We start from the raw sequence: 13,927 nt of genomic DNA on the forward strand, positions 1-13,927 counted from the left end.
ACAGAATAAGCTGAGTTGGAAGAATCATCAAGTCCAGCTCCTGGCCCTGCACAGGACCATCCCCACGGGTCACACCATGTGTCCAAGAGCATTGTCCAAATGCTTCTGGAACTCTGTCAGGCTTGGGGCTGTGGCCACTTCCCTGGGGAGCCTGTGTGCCCAACCACCCCCTGGTGAAGAACCTTTCTCTAATATCTAACATAAACCTCCCCTGACACGAAATGGTTTTAATTTTTATGACGAAAAACCACCTATAATTAGAAACCAACCCCCAAATTCCTTCGTTTTTTACCTACAACACCTTCCGTCCCCCTCCCCAAACATCGGGGAAGTAATAAAAGGCAGATGGAAAAAAAAACCAAAAGCCAAATAAAATTTAAAATATTTAATGAAATAGAAGTATATCTTAAATTAACATTTAACGTGTTAATTTAACGGGAGGCAGTACCCCTATGGACACGGGACACACGGGACAGTGCCTGCACGGTTCCCTATGGACACGGGACACACGGGACAGTGCCTGCATGGGGCTCCCCACGGACACGGGACACTCGCAAAGGAATGTCACCGTTTGCAGCTATGTTCCAACCTCCTTTCTTCCAGGCAGGTGACTGTGCCAGACCCCGCTGCCAGTCAGACAAAAGCCGCTCCCAGGTCCCGGGCTCTGGCGGAGCTGCTGGAGATGGAGCAGTCGCGGTCCCTGAGGTGCTCAAGGGCAGACCCGGCGGCACTCAGCGCCGCGGCCCGGCTGACACCGTGCTGTGGGTCACAGGCTGGGCTGGGTTCGGCCGCGCTGCGCCAGGCGCGGACAGAGCCGAGCATTGGCCGGGGCAGAGCCCGCAGAGCCCGCAGAGCCCTCAGAGCCCGGCAGCCCCGGGGGGGCGGCGCTCCCCGCCCGCCGGCAGCTCCCAGCGGCGGCTCCCAGGGGCGGGAGCGGGAGGCGGGAGCGGAGGCCGGGCCGGGCCGCAGGTGAAGGAAGGGGCGGGCGCTGCCCTCAGTGGGATGAGCGGCCGGCGCGGCGGTGGCGGCTGCCCGCGGAGCTGAGCCGGAGTGAGCGCCCTGTCCCGGCGGGGGCGGAGGGGCTCCGCCGTGTCCGCGGCTGCCCCGTGTCCGTCTCTTCCCGCCGCGGCGCGGCTGGAGGGCGCCGGGAAACTCCTCGGGTGAGTCACGGGAGCCCCGGGAAGCGCCGGGCCGGCCCTGGCGCTGCCCCAGTGCCCGGCGGGGGAAGCCGCGGGGCTGGCGGCCCCCGGAGCCGGGTTCCAAGGGAAGCTGCGGTTCCCGCGGCTCCGGGGGAACAGCGGGAAGGCGCCTCGTGTCCTCTGCTCCATGGGTTGACGCCTTCAGTTCGGTGCCGCTCTGCTGACCTGCGGGCGGGAGGTGGGATGGAGGAAAGGCATCGGTGTGAGTCCGCCCGTGGGGAAAGGAAAGGCTCTTCTGGGGCGGAAAAAAGGGGTAGTTGCTTTCCTTTGGAAAGGGAAGAATGAAAGAGCCGTGTTGCCCACTTGTGTTGAGCTGTGGCTTTGGTGTTGAGTTGGGAGCATCAGGATTCATTTCCTAGCATGTTTCCAGTGATAATATATATATATATATATATGTTAAAGGATTAGGCAAGACTTTTTATATTTGAAACACAGCAGTGAAAGATAAGGTACAAACACATTGTGCTGCATTTTCTTTAGTGTAACCATCTACCTTAATCTCGGATGCCCTCTCTTTATTGGGGTCACATCTGTCACTTCAGTCTAGGTATGAACTTCGTGTCCATCTGCAGGTGTTGGTGCTGTGCCTTTGGGAGCAGCAGAGAGTGAGGACACCTGGCATGTGCTTATTTAATTTGTCAGCTTTTATCCCCAAGTGACCAGTGCAAATTGGATACTGCTATCCCAAATGAGTTGAGATGGTGGATAAATGTTTCCCCTCCTACAGGGAAGGCCTGTCTGCTAAGACCATTTTCTGGAGTCTTGATGCTGACAAAGTACAGGTCAGTAGTGGAGCTGAACCAGCCTCGTGCTGTGTCTGAATTCATAATTACAGGTGCAGTGTTTCCTGAGTGCATGTCACAGTCTCCTGCTAATGTGTGTGCTTGGTCTGGCTGTGCACTGAAATTTCCTCTTGGAAATTAGTTGCATTAAGCTGGTATGTTTCTTACTGGGAGAAGCAATTTTCTACTTTTTCTCTCCTCTGAGGGTCAGTGTGTCGCAGTTTATGAATTAAATTTAGATCTGAATAATTATACACCTCTTCTGTTTATTTTTGGTTGTATTTGTACAGGAAATATAGGGCTGAAGCCTCTGTTGTTTATTTCCTTCATGCACCTCTTTCACATTCAGACAAAAGCAGAATTAACTTGCTATTTTTCTTCTAGGCATAACACATTTCTTTCCCTTCCTGTTGCAGTATTTTACACCCATCTTGCTGTTGCAGGAGAGCTGATTAATAGATACTCCTTGCCAATATTCCATTATTGAGGAGTCAGTACTGGGTCAGCTTAGTGGTGGGTTAAATACTGCTTCCTGTTTGTCATTTTCTTGTTTTAAAATCTCCCAGCTTTCCATAAACTCTTCCACAAAGCATGACAACTTCATGCTTAAAGGTCCAGAAAATAAAGAGGTTTTTAGAAAGAGTTATAAAAGAGCAAGATGCAGAGATAACAGTTCTGGAAAGGGTTAAAGGGTTTGAAGTTATCAAAGCAGTAAGAATGAACACACCAAGATAAGTTTGTGCAGAAAGCTTGGGCAGGGCTGTCTGAGCCAGAATTCCTGTGTTTGAGGCAAATCTGACCAGCTAACTGTGAATCTTCTTGTGCCATTTCTTAAATGGATGTGAAGCAGTCTCCTTTGACAGAAATCCAAACATGGCAGCCACTTTGGTAACGATGCTAAGTAGAAATGGTGGAAATGCCTTAAGAAATGTTAAACTTCTTTACAGCACCAAAACACAGACGTGGCTGACCAAAAGGCACATAGGTATTTGTCATTTTACCTGTAGGAAAAGTGCCTCTGGCACTCAAACCTGGTGGTTGCAGTGCTGCTCTTCGCCCCACAGCCCTTAGGACACTGGTGCATTTATTGCTCTGCATTACAAGATTGCAGGTGTGTGTTTTAGCCTGACAACATGGACTTTGTGTGGGGGCATCTTCCAGCCTGTTTGGCGTGGGATTTACACAATGGGTATCTTATGCTTTTGTCAGACTCTCCAACAGATTCATAAGTTGTTTGGAATGTACATCATTGTGCAAGCATTGTGTTCATTAATTGTTTCTGGCTTAAGCCCTGATCTTAAAAGTACTTGCAGATGTAAGTAACTCTACTATTTGTAAACTTTTAGTTTGTGTTACTGAAGGGTCAGGATCTTGGTTTGTTTGCTGCTTCTACTGAACCTTGCAGGAATGTTCATAGAAGCTCAGACTCTCAGTAGCATTGATTAATAATAGCTCTGTAAGGAATGGTGAGCACTTCTGACATCTGCCAGGCAGCAGCCAGGATAAATTGGTTTTGTTTAGATTTAAAAATATTAATTGATACAATGATTCTTCCATGATGTGTTTTGTCTTCTAATAGGGATTTTTTTTATGGAAGGGAGAAAAGAACCTCTTAGATGTTTATTCCCCTCTTGTGTAGCTAAGCATTCTTCTGGCCTTTTTTTAAGGTAAACTTGCAACATGAAGGCATTTCCTCATAACATTTTTTCACAATTGCCTTGGAACCTATACTGTAGTGGAGCAGTGTTGGGAAGGGAGTTTGAGAGTGTAGAAATCAGGGGGATTTAAGGCAGCCTCAAAGGTAATCTGAGCCTGACTCATTTCTGTAAATATAGTACTGAAGAAAATGTGTATTTCTTACACTTATCACATGTACATATGTCACTGCCTGTTCCTCCAAAATTTATGAACCATTGCTAACTCTTGTTAATCAACACCCCTCTCCTCCTATCAACACTGTTTGCTTTATGCTGGAATGACTAAGTGAGTTATGCCTTTTGTGATATGTGGAGGGGAGAATTGAAGGCCCTGAAGTTTTGATCAGCATGACTACGCTGGGTATGGTTGTTAACCTTAGGAATTATTTATCATGGTTTATATTACAAACATATGTGTCTCTGGTTTGCTTGCTTCAGATGACTAGACTAGAGCACATAGCAGAATTTCTCTACACTCTGCTTTTTAAGAGCAGTATAGTGGCTACAGTATTTCTCTGAGATCTGTTTGAAGTTTTTTTCAATCTTGTCTCTTCTCCATATGCTTCTATGTTGAATTTCTGAATTTTTCCTTACAAAGAAAGGGATTTCACAAGTCTGCGTTTCATCTCACACATGCAGGAATTTGAAAACAATTGTTCCTAAGATAATTTTAAGCAAGGTAATAGTTACAAGGGAATGCAGGGACATGAATTCCTATGGAAACAAACCTAAACATTGTTCTCCCCCTATTGCAGCATACCAGCATAACTGAAATATTCTATTTATTTTGTTTGTGTGCCAGCTCATTTCCTGTAATTCTTATTTCTCCCAAGGTGGTTTCATTGCAGTAGTTATGCACATCTGAATATCTTTGGCAGAAAGATACTTCAGGATGATGTACAGTGCAGAGAAAGAATTACAATCACTCAGAAATCAATACCTGGCAATACTTCTGGCTTCAGCTCCTGCAGACTGTGATTTTAGGAGCAGAGAAGGGCACAGCTTGCCTGCCTGTTGAGAGGATTCCTCTTGTGGCTTTTTGCTGTAGTCACGGGCTGGTTTAACCAGGCTAATTCAGGACTAATTCAGGCTAATGTGTAGCTAGGGCTCTTTCTAAAGTACTTTGACAAATCTTAACTTCATGGAAAGTGGACATTCTGGATCTGTCTCCTAAAACAGCTGTAAAGAACTGATCTAGATAGATGGTGTGAAATTAATAAGTGGGGCTAAATTTAGGAATAGCTGCTTGCTGAATTTTGTTGCTGGATTAACTGTCATGTCTGTAGTTGCCCTGTGGTAGGGAAAGTACAGCTTTGCTTCCTTACAATGTTTTCTTTCTGGAAAAGCCAGAGGTAAAACTTCAAGTAGTCCAGGGAATGCTTGTTTTCATCCTCTTAATGTTTGAAAATTCTCACTGTTCAGCTATTTATGGTTAAAGCTTTCTGGATTTTTATTTTAAGTTATAACATCAACTGACGAACTGTACATCATTAGTCATGTATGATCAGAATCACTTCCATCCTAATGGGACAGTAGGTACATTTGAATCATTAGACCTGTTCTTCTAGAAAATGCACGTCTCTAACTCCAACCCATGCCTTCTAGTGTTAATTTGGCAAAGAGGAAACTTCCCAATTCAAACTGGCTTTATATCCTTACATTTTTAAGAGGTAAACACTTTGCTCTTAGTTCAACTTTGCTCCACCACTCTGCTGTAACTTAGAAAAACAAAAAAATTGGTTTTGTCATGGTTCCTTGGATGTCTTAGGGCAGGAGTACAGGACTTTGGGGTTCTTGTCTTTATATTTCGACTGACTGATTTATGTAGGTGGTGCTGCTATGTATGGTAGTGTGTGATCACTTAAGGATGCCTTTGTTAATTCCTGATTATTCCCCATTACTCAAAGTGGATTTAGGTGCCTACAGAGACTTTCACTCTCTTATTAAGCATTTAGAAATATTAGTACCTACACATACATTCATGATCACTTCATGAAAACTTCAGAGTGCTCCATGTAAACAGATTGGGGCTTTTGTTGCTTGATGTAGTAGACATTGCCAGTAAACTTTGTTAATTTGTACAATATCTTGACATGTGCATGCACAAAGGATTTCTGTAAAACTCTTCTTTGATATTCTTGATTACTTCAGTACAGGGACTGTATTGCAATCCCCAAATAGGAAAATTATTGGACATGTTTAACCAAGACTCTTATTTTGTTATCCCTTCAGCTTTGCTAAATAAGTGAGTGGTAGGAGAAAGTCAGATTTCTGCCTTTAATCATGAACTCACTTGTAAGGACTCTTCAAACAGGAAGTCTTTCATGCCAGATGTTTTCCTCTACATAAGAAAATGGAATTTCTATTGGAGTTCATATGGGAGCAACAACTGAGTGAAGTATCAGTCTTCATTTTTTAAAAAATCTGGTAGCTCTGCTAAGTACTATTTAGCCTCTTTTGGGGAGTACAAAACCCCTGAAATTTTAGAGTTTCTGTTTTTGCTGGCAGAAGCACTGCACAAGTATGCACAGGTCATGAATGGGGTCCCTAGGAAGAAGACAATATCTGTATTTTAAGCAAGCATTTATTATTATTTTTCCTCCCATGTGCCTGTACTGTATATTTAAGCCTTTCCTCTAATGAGAAGAATAGCATGCAGCTTTAAAAAACCAGAAACTAAAATCCCTCATTATTGGAGCTAGGGCCTTAAAGGAAGCAGAGGAGAAGCCGTAATATGTACCCCAGAAATTTACTTAAATATTCAGTTCTGAGAGTTGGCTGTTAGTATTTTATGTTCTGATTAATCTCCTGTCTTAACTGATTTGTCATTTTTCAGCACCTGGCTTAAGACTGGTTACCAAGTTCCAGTTAAGTGATTAGTCCCGACTTGCTGTTGGAAAACAACCTGCATTTGGAGTTGGAATGATATTCCTCATTCTTGCTTCTGGCAGTACTTGGAAGAAAGGGCTGGGAGGCAGTGGCACCAGTGTGCATGTCTGGAACTGTTGCTGCCTCAGAGGTCTTTCTTTGTCCAAGTGTTGACAAAAGAGAGAGGATGGGAAGTGTGCTGCAAGACTCATCATGAAAGGTGATTTGTGCATAACAGACATGACTAAAGGCAAAAGATTTCTCATTTTGAAGTGTAGCCAAGTAAATGAGAGAAGAGCAAATTGTACAAGGAAGTAAGAGAATTTAGTATCCTTAAGCTTTGTACTTGTATGGTCAAGGAAATGAAACAAAACCATACTGGGTGGTGGAAATAGAGTCTGCATTAATGGGTTCTCTCTCTTAAAGGACAGAATGTGAACTTAGATTGGACTTCAGTGCACTGAACTCCATTGTTACTCAGTGTAAATAAATATAATTTCTCATTGTTCAGGTTAGCCAGCTGAACTGCATCTTTTGGTGTAATTCTGCTGTAACGGATGGAAATAAGTTCAGGTCGAGTTTAGCTGGCAGTATTCCTGTTTAGGTGAGCCATGAACCTGTGCTGTGCAACTTAATCATTAATTGTTAAACAAAGGCAAAGCTTAATTCTAAATGCTCTTCAACTGAAATGCCAGCTTCATCTCTTATTATCATTGAGTTTTTCATTTGAAGATATGCAAAGCGAAAAACAGGAACTCTTGGAGAAGGGAAATCTTACTTAGCATGTCAGTTCCCACTTCCATGTTCAGTTCTTCCCCAGACAAATAAGCTTCCTACTCTCCAGCAGAGCTTTACTCTGCTGAAATCAGTCACTGAGATGACTTTGTCTTTACTAATGCAGCACTTCAGAGCAACATCTCAGATCCTGAAAGAGATTTTAATAAGTGTAAAAGCATGTTTTACTAATTTTTGTTTTTAATGTAATAATGGCTTAGTAAGGAAAAAGTAAGAAGAGAGGTGGAAGTAGTGTCGTGAATACCTGGCTCTTGTCTGGTGAAACATGTCTTGTAAGACATAAAAATAGTGGTTTTGTAGGAAGCTTTGTTTCCTGGTTCTAATTTTAGCTTAAGCTACTGTAGTGGTAGACATTAATCATCATTCTGGAAACAGTAGTTTTTACAAATAAAGATTTTTTAAACTACTCATAGAATTAGCAGTTAGATTTTTATTTGTGGTTTCTTTCAGTATCTTCATGTTAATCTTACTGCAAATCAAAATCTCTTTGAAATGGTCCTTCATCTCTTACATGATTCTACAAGACTTACCATACTTCTAAACATCACCTTGGGTGACTGACAGTCTCTCTATTGGTGTATTTGTTAAACTTGTTAAAACTCTACTATAAAGTAAAAAGTTTTGGTTTAAATTTCACCTCAAACTCTACCTAGTTCCCCTTAACTTCATCAGAAGTTGCATGTGTCCAAGAGCTGAGGTTGGTGTTCAAACCATACCGTGGTTACCCTTCAGAGCTTTCTAGTTCCTGCACCCAAGCAGCAAAGGCTTAAATTATTAGTCTCTAATCTTGTGACAACCCTACTAAAAAGAGTAAATCATTACCTTGATGTTGCTTAAGAGTAATTCTATTACAACATATCACATAATTGTTTGTTCCTCCTAGACCAAGCTGGAGCTCTGAAGAGACTTCGGTTCAATGCGTGAGGACTGCAGGACAGTTATTTCCTCAAGGGGAGCATCTCTTCTCTCAGAGTGCTGTGGTAAGGCTGAGCACTGGGTTTGCACTGCATGAAGTGTAATGTCTCCTAAACCTTTTGCACAGACCTGTAGTCACATTGTTTTCACCAAGCATGTGTGCTGAAGCCAGCTTCTGGTATTCCTTATACTGATAAAACTGTACACCTTAGACACCTAAGCTGATGTAAGAGCTCCCCATCTTTCTGTTCTGTCCTGTACCTATTCCTGGAAAGATTAGCTTTTTTTCCTACTGTTTTTTTTTTTTTTTTCTGACAATGATGTAAAGAGAAGTTTAGCACAAAGAAATCTGGACTATAAGCCTACAGGTCCTACTGGCAGATGAAAAGCTTATAATTAGCTAATTCAAAATTGATCTGTAAGCTTAACTAATCAAAATAAGAATAAGGTACTTTGAACTATGTTTGGGCAAAAAAGTGACCTGACTTGCACAGCTGCTGAGCATCTGCAGCTGTTAATTGCCTTTAATCAGTCAGGCTTAAACATTCAAGCTTTCCACTGTAATTTTTCAGTCAGTTAATCAGACTCCACTGTGGTGCCAGGTAGGCATGTTTCCAAAGCACTGTGCATTTTAAGTGACTGAAGAGGGATTTGTTTATACAGACTTTTGTACACATTGCGTGGGGAATTACAATTTCTGCTGTCAAAGTGGATGTACCACATACAGGAGCATGGGACAATCAGTCCTCTGCAATCTCTGTTTGGGGTCTAGGAAAGAATTATTTCCTTCAGTATGTAACTGGAGACTTGTATTAGGACTAGATGAATATAGGTGAATGTACTTATCAGAATGCTGACCAGAAAGGCTTTTCTGACAAGAGAAAACACCCATTATAGGAGGGGCACATGAGTCTTGCTACAAGATTTGCAGTTTTCTTCCTCCTAAAGACCTGGAAGTAGAAAACCACCTTGAAAAAATTTAATAAGGTTATATACAACAGAGTTGTCATCCTGGGTTTAGGAGAGTCCAAACAAATAATAAGATGATGCATTGTCTGGCACAAATGTGTTCCACTCCCACCATCCATGAGCTTGTGTGGGTATTCTTACTCCAGAGTAAATTAGGCATGGCAGACTGCTGGGATTATGCTGGATAAATACTTGCTGTGTGACTCTGCACTGGAGGAGGATGGGAAATTTGGAAGGGAAAGAGGAATATTTTAAATGTACTCTTCATGTTTAAACTAGGAGGAAAATAGCCAAACTATTCTCTAGCCACATAGAGGCAATTACTGTATTTGTGGGAAGCTGTTATGGGAAGAACTCACAGTGAAATTCTTTTTTCCTTCAATACTCAAAGCCTTAGTGAATCATCTGTCTCCTGCCTTCTTCCCCCCCCACTCCAAAAAAGAAAAAAAAAAAAGGAAAAAGCCCTTATTTCTGTCCCTTGGCAAGTGCCACAGCTGTTGTGAAGAAGGTTGTAGTTCAGAATGCCACTGATCCAAGTGCCTGAAGGGGCCAGTTGAAGCAGTGTCAGAGGATGTGTGCATGTGTTGAATCTCACATCTTTTGCTTTGAGGTGCAGATCAGCTTTCTCACAATGATGGAAACAACGCTGATAAGATGGAATACCACGTTTGCAAATGTACACAGTACCAGATGATCCCCAAGTGACTGAGTCTGGAAGCTGTCTGTCGTGTTGGCACAGTGCCTGCTGTGCCCTGCTGCCAGGCTGTTTCTCCATGGCTGCACGGCATCCCCGTTCCTTCAGTGGACAGCAGCTGTGTTTGGCCTCCTCCCTGCTGGCTGCTGGCTCCTCTGCTTCCTTCACTGGTCCTAGAGGAATGAGAGGACTGCCAGGAGTGGAAGGATGTGGTGGTGGGAGAGAAGGGTGTCACAGTGCTGCTGGTGCCACCTGTGCACTTGCACTCGTGGGTTTGGCTCCCCAGCAGGACTGGGCTGGCAGGTGGCAAGGGCATAGTGGTAAATCTGTTAATTACTAAAGATGTACTAATTGCTGTTCTAATGGGCTACAACAGTGTCATGGTATTTAATAATTACTTGGTAGTAGGAAGCTCTCTGCTGGGCAATTGAACTGGGAGCTGGATCTCTTCTTCTGGGTTGGAGGTCTTTGGAACAAGGAATTAACAGGCTTTGCTTATTGGAGAAAGACAAGCAGAAGGGATTTACAGCAGTGTCTTTGCTATGAAATCTAGCAAACAGAAGTGTTTTTGATTGAAACTCTGAGTTTGGCAACTTTACACAATTCCCTTCCTTCCTGGAGCGTTCTCTTCCATTTTAGATAGCAGGAAACGTATTAATTAGATGCTTCTAATTAATCCTTGTTTCTGTGCCTGCACTATTTCTGTCTTTCTAGTCAACATACTGAGTAATTTGCCTGCCACATGTTATTCATGCTGTGTAATTTTCATAGCCCTTGGGAGATGAAGTGCATGGCCTTAACAGAATTTTGGTCTAATTGTGCTTGCTGGTCTGTGCTAATTGAGAAGGTATGTGGAAGAAACACACCTGACACATGGATCAGGAGTTTCAAGTGTCATTCTTACAGAAACCAAAGTTGTGAGGAAGCGTCTCCCCACAGTCCTTAGTAGTTGTAGCTATGGCATAGGGCAGACTTCCTTTTCCTTAGTTTCTTATTGTTGGAATTTTAGGGTTTTGAGCAACTCGGAGGTAAAGACCAAATATGAACTTGGCCTGATACTCAGGCTTTAGTCCTCATAAAAGCTACTATAAACCTGATATGTTCCTAATAATCCTGTGTTGAGAGGATAAACTGTATCACTATTTGCTGTTTAACCCTGGTGCCCTACACTCTGATGGGTTTATGTTGCATATCTCAGCAAAATGGTCTAGAAGAAGAGGGAGGTTGTATTTGAATGAAAGGGTTCATGATAGCATTCTGTAGAAAACTATCTATTTTTTCTTTTTAGTTTCTTTTTTGGAGTTGGGGGGAAGAAGGCAGGAGACAGATGATTCACTAAGGCTTTGATGATGTCAAATGAATGGTGAGTCTTGTGGAATAGTCCTTGTGATTTCTAACTGAACAATTTAATCTCCAGCAAAGTGGAATGAAAAAAATAATGAAGAAAAACAATACAGCATTCCAAAGGAGCAAAAAAAGTGAGCTTTAAAATTCTAAGGTATATAATAGGTAGGAAGAATCTTCAACAATTCTCTTGTCCTTGCTGACTAAAGGATTATTTTTCCACATCCAGTTAAACTAGAACTAGTGCAGTCTTTGCACTTGATTGTACCATGCCAGCTGCTGGTTCTTGGGTAGACTGCACAGGAGAGGAAGTGGCACTGGAGCAATGGCTGTGATCCACAATGATTTTGTGATTATATCAATCTTTGCTAATCTGTGATAGTGCCAAGTTTATAAAATTTTAATAAAATTCTGCAGACAAAATTTTCTCAAGGATGTAATGGGATAATTGTAGTTTCAAGTGTTGGGCTTGTTAGGTTTTGATCTGTTGGAGATGTAGCTGGCAGAAATTGGAAATTAGCTCTGTTGTATCTTGGAAATGTATTTCATTGATATAGTGTCTTACTATTTAAAAATAAGCAACTGCAATGCATGAAAGATTGTCACAAAGTTTCTGGAAGAAGAGGAGGCTTTTTGGACAGGGTGTCCAAAAACACTCTGTCCAAAAAGTTTGGACACTTTTAATGCTTTTTGGTACACCTCCAAAGCTGAGAGTTCTTTTTATGGCTGTAGAGATAAACAATTAATAAAGTGCAGCTGCACTTCAATAGAGTTATTATGTGCTGTGTTTTAGAGGATGTTAAGTGGATCAGTCTGTATGATTTTATATACTAAATAAAATACACAAATAGCATTAAATATTTTTTAAATGTGCAGAAAGGGTATTTTCCTCCTGTAAAGTTCAGCTTTTGTAGATCTTTTATTTTGTAGTAACAGTAATGCCCACAGCTGAATCACTGCATCTGTGGTGTTGTTTGGCTTGGATCTAGATGAACTGTTCTGTTTACTATACAAAGATGTCAGGTTTGATTACTTAGGTTGAAACAGGACCAATTCCACTGACCTAAATTTCTGAATTTCCTTTGTGCAAGTGAAATCCAGCTTCAACTCTTCATTGTGTACAAGAAGTGATTTGTACTTAGAATGCCTTAAGAATATCTAGGATGTGTGTAGCAGGAAGAGATTCTGCAAATCTTGCAAAAGCTTTTGCTGGAAATGTTACATGCGCCGCATAAATTCTGTATAGAACCAAAACCTGGAAATTAAAAAATGCTGTCCAGACTCCTTGGACATAATGACTGTTAGTTCCAGGCAGTGCATAAATGTAAGATTTTGGAGGTTGTGAAGGAGCCCTTCTGTCATAACCAGGTCATCTCTGTAAAGAGTCTCACTGCACTGTTTTGAAAGAGCTTTTCAAGGAAACTATAAAAAAGAATGGTGCACAAAGGCAATGTATTCTTTGTAGCTCATCCTGCCAAGAATAGGACTGCTGGCATTCATAACATACACCATTTCTTTAAGAACTGTAGATATATTTATTTCTCCATGTGTGTGTGCATGTTTCTTTTTAGTCTGTAATAAAGACAAGTTCGTTTCAGTGGTGAGAAGTCAGTGAGGCCAGGGATCAGACAAATGACCTTTGGACCATCTTTGTGACCATGAGAATGGAAAGAATAGGCAGTGCTACAAGATGTTTGAGAAAGGATTTGGAAATAAGCAAGTTCTCTATGATAGGATAGGTTAATGTGATGCCCAGAAGCATCTTCAAATTAAAAAAGTAGAGGGAATATTTTAACCAGACTGTAGAGTGGATGTAAAATATTTGAGGCTCATGCTAGATTCAAACTTTGTCTGTAATAATCTGTAATAATTTCTGAAAGTGTTGATGGGAAGGAAATGGAAGTATCTTTTAAAATGAGTGTTCCCATTTACAAACTCTTTTTTAGCTCACTTAATGGGACAATAGGAATAGCTGTATAGAGTCATATCCAAGGAGAGCTTGCAGATAAGTGTAAGAACTTGGCACAGATATAGAATATTCTTCTGGCCTAAGAATTTGCACCTCAGGGGCTTATTGGAGAAATTTTGAAGTGCCAGAGACTGAGGTCTTGGAATCTGAGATGGATTTCTGTATTTCCAGTTTTTCAGTCACTCTGTGAGATTGTGAGATGTGTTACAGTGCTTTATTTTTTTTTTCCTCTTTGTTTTCCTTCTCTGAAATATTAATGACTACCAATCTAGGAAAGGTTGTGATTCACATGTGCAGTACCATTGCATCCATTCCCATTATAGGCAGTGTTCTGAAGTCCTTTCTCCAGAATGAAGAAGTTACAGTCTTATAAACACCTTCATAAGGCTTGTGTCTGGACATACAGGGCAGGTTGGGAAGGGAGATGATTTGAGAAGAGCTACATGACATCAAGGTCGGATGGAAATGAGAATCTAGAATTTGGGTTTTAGATCCTTGCCTTTGGCCTGTCTTACTGTCAGGGGTTTGTTATTTTCATAATATTATGCAGGGGGCTTGTACCTATTTAGAAGCCTTGCTGCAAACTTCTGGCACCATGGCAGTAATATGTTTGATTAGGCAAAACTGGTTTGTGGTGTAAAATATGATTCTTGTTGTTCATGTCTTATGAAGTATTGATATGGATCTCTTCTGTG

General features: G+C 41.7%; 1 protein-coding gene across 3 annotated transcripts in view; it reads left to right on the forward strand.

Annotated features, from left to right (window-relative positions):
* Nucleotides 1-987: 987 nt before the first annotated feature.
* The window catches only part of SH3BP2 (SH3 domain binding protein 2), a 36,858-nt gene continuing 23,918 nt past the window's right edge, over nt 988-13,927 (forward strand). The window contains exons 1-3 of one of the 3 annotated variants that reach the window (XM_039724007.1): nt 988-1,160; nt 1,927-1,981; nt 8,225-8,321. The gene's annotated coding sequence lies outside the window, so the exon portion shown is untranslated. The remainder of the gene's footprint in view (nt 1,161-1,926; nt 1,982-8,224; nt 8,322-13,927) is intronic. The other 2 variants (XM_039724006.1, XM_039724008.1) reach the window with 2 other exon arrangements.

The sequence above is a fragment of the Passer montanus genome, unplaced genomic scaffold (assembly GCF_014805655.1).
Source record: "Passer montanus isolate IOZ18808 unplaced genomic scaffold, ASM1480565v1 scaffold51, whole genome shotgun sequence".
NCBI classification, from domain to species: Eukaryota; Metazoa; Chordata; class Aves; order Passeriformes; family Passeridae; genus Passer; species Passer montanus.